The 3381-nt window shown below is 40.0% G+C and overlaps 1 pseudogene; it reads right to left on the minus strand.

Moving 5' to 3' along the window:
• Positions 1-1667: 1667 nt before the first annotated feature.
• Positions 1668-2989, minus strand: LOC111558687 (annotated as a pseudogene).
• Positions 2990-3381: the final 392 nt, after the last annotated feature.

The raw sequence follows: 3381 nt of genomic DNA on the forward strand, positions 1-3381 counted from the left end.
CACGGGCAGATCTCAATTTTTAGTGGTTTGCTTGGATTTTTTGAGTGATTGTTATATATATATTATAGCACCTATATATAACTGCTAAGCACCGTGCTTGATACGTATTGATTAAGCTCAAAGGCTGGAGCCTGCTTCAGATTCTGTGTCTCTGTCTCTCTTTGCCCCTACCCTGCTCATGCCCTGTATCTGTCTCTCTGTCTCAAAAATAAATAAACGTTAAAAAAAAAAAACAATAAAACTACACCGTATGAAGCATGTGCCGTACTTCCTCTGCTGTGAAAGATCATCCCTCGGATATTTGTATTACTTTACCCTTAAGACCTAGTTTTTGCTGAAATCTCAACCTCACAATGATGGCAACCCTGACCACCCTATATAGTATGACAACCCGTAGCCACATGCCTATTCTTTGATCTTCCTCCATATTTTCATTTTCCACAAAAGTCTTTACATTCTAAAATATTATATAATTTTCTTACTATTTATGCGTATAGTTTATTACCTCTCTTCTTCAATGTAACGTAAAGTCCATGGGGGTCCAGATGTTTGAAAGTTTTGTTCTCTGTTATAACTCAATTCTAATGGTGTCAGATATATAGAAAGTACTCAATAAACGATTGTTAAATGAGTTAATTCATTTCAGGGTAAACTTTTTCATTTTACTTAATACTTTCCTTGAACTTTTTAAAAGTTTATTTATTAATTTTGAGAGAGAGAGAGAAAGAGAGCAGAGGAAGGACAGAGAGAGAGAGAGAGAGAGGGAGAGAGAGAGAGAATCCCAAGCAGGCACCGAGCTGTCATCAAGGAGCCTGTCACAGGGCTCTAACTCATGAAACACAAGATCATGACCTGAGCTGAAATCTGGAGTTGGATATTTAACTGGCTGAGCCGCTCAGGCACCCCTCTCTGAACTTTCCTTGATAAGTATTCTTTGTTGCTGTTTTCATTTTCAATGGGTTCTTTTCCTCATTTTTTCAGTTGATTAGTACAACCATAAAAGGGAATTGTTATCTTCATCTTTCTTTGTTCTCCCTTTCTTTTTATGTGTCCAAAGCATTGTAAAATTAAAACCCAGGCCGACTCTCCACCACCATAATTAAAAGTTCTATGTATGTTAACTGGGGTCAATAGTGCTGACCCCTCTTTCGTTTCTGGTATTGGTATTTTGTATCCTTTCTCTTCCTTCTTGGTTTATGTGGAAGATATTTATCACTTTTATTGAACTTTTCAAAGGACCAGTTTTTTATTTCTTTGATTTTCTTTATTGTTCGGCTCTTCAATTTATTGATTTTTATCCTACTTTTTATTACTTCCTTTCTTATGCTTGGTTGAGTTTTTTAATTTAATTTTTTCGTGTTTGCCTATTTTTGACAGAGAGAAGGAAAGCGTGAGCCATGGAGGGGCAGAGAGAGAGGGAGACAGAGGATCCAAGGAGGCTCCGCCCTGTCAGCACAGGGCCCGATGTGGGGCTTGAACTGACGATCCCGAGCTGGGAGATCATGACCCGAGCCAAAGTCGGACACTTAACTGACTGAGCCACCCAGGCGCCCTGCTTGTTTTAGGAATGAATTGCTGTTCTTTCTCTAGTTTCCTGTAGTGAGAGGCTAGTTATAGATTACAGATCTTTCTTCTCTTCTACTATATGCATTCAGTGCTATAAACCTCCTATCTCACAAATTGTGATAGGCTGTATTTTCATATTCATATGGTTGAAAATATTTTACAATTTCTTGAGACTTTTCCTTTGGCTTATATTTTATGTAGTAGTGTGTTGTTCAACTTCCAAACATTTGGAACTTTTCCAAGAACCGTTCTGCTACTGATTTCTGGTTAAATTCTATTATCTGCTAACATAATTTGTATAATTTCTATTAAATTTGTTAAGGTGCACTTTATGGTCCAGGGGGTGATCTGTCTTGGTGAATGCCTTTGATTCGTATAATTCGTTTATTCTGACGCGCTGTTATTAAGATACACACACATAAAGTATTTTTATGTCTCCCTGGAAAATGGCCCTTTTCATGATTATGTATGGACTCTCTTTATCCCTGATCAATTTTCTGGTTCCGAGGTCAGCATTGTCTAATCTGAAATTAATGTTGTTACTCCAGCTTCCTTTTGCTTAATGCTAGCATGCTGTATCTTTCTCCATATATTTGCTTTTTAAAAAAAGTTTATTTGCATTTATTTTATGCAGAATGACTCCCAGGCAGTAAGTTTTTGTTTCTTCTGTTTCTTCTGGGATACCTTTTTCATCTGTGCAACTTCCTCTTCTGGCTTAGGAACAATCTGCTCGTTTTCAGTCAGGATCATCCCATCATGTCTGGGTTAATCCGACCAGGAGCCCTGTAAGTTCTACGCCGCGTATTGGGGGCTTGGTTCACCCGGATGTGATCAATGACCAGAGAATCTACATCTGAACCCTTAAAATCACCATTACTGTCTGCATTTTTAATCATGTGCAGTAAAAAGGCAGCCCTCCTTTTGGGCCCCTGACCCTGTGTCCAGCCCCACGGTTTGGCCTGGGCGCACCTGCCAACCCCATCGTTGTAGCGACGGAATGGCACACGTTGCTTTTGCAAAGTGACATCTTTCAGATACGTTGTGGTTTTGGGGGTAGGCATACCGTTGACGGTCTAGGCAGTTTCACACGTGTTCTTCAAGTGAAGACTGATGGGATTCCTGGAGGTAAAATTCACAAACGTGCAGAGGCCTCCGGAAGACCGCAGCCTGCAAGAGTTTCTTGCTCTCACACTCATTTACACACCGCCTCCAATAATTTCTCAGTTAAGATTTAAGTGTTCTTACCAGTTTATGTCTCTACTGGCTTCTGATCCCAGTAAAATGAACTTCGTTGTTCTCCGTATTCACCTTTCTGTCCAGATTTCAGGATACGGTCTGACCCTCAACTTCTATTCTCTGATGGTCCGAGGCAAGTCATTGGCTTTTAGTTTGTTCAGTATTTTCTTCTTTATGTAGAGGAGTGATGACTTCCAAGCTCTTTACATGCTGGAGCTGAAATAGGAAGTTGTTCTGTTTTTCAGCTCATTAAATACGATATGCTTATGTTTGCTTAGGATTTTTATGTGAGTTGATTCTCCGAGTTTCTGGCATCTCGTTTGCTGTAGGTAATTTTGGAAAATTCTTGACCATTGTTTCTTCAAATATTTTTTTCTGTCCCTTTCTGCCTTTCTTCTGGGAGTTCAATTGTACATATGTAAGACTTTTTTTTTTCAACGTTTGTTTATTTTTTTGGGGACAGAGAGAGACAGAGCATGAACGGGGGAGGGGCAGAGAGAGAGGGAGACACAGAATCGGAAACAGGCTCCAGGCTCTGAGCCGTCAGCCCAGAGCCCGACGCGGGGCTCGAACTCACGG

The sequence above is a fragment of the Felis catus genome, chromosome X, assembly GCF_018350175.1.
Source record: "Felis catus isolate Fca126 chromosome X, F.catus_Fca126_mat1.0, whole genome shotgun sequence".
In the NCBI taxonomy this organism is placed as follows: Eukaryota; Metazoa; Chordata; class Mammalia; order Carnivora; family Felidae; genus Felis; species Felis catus.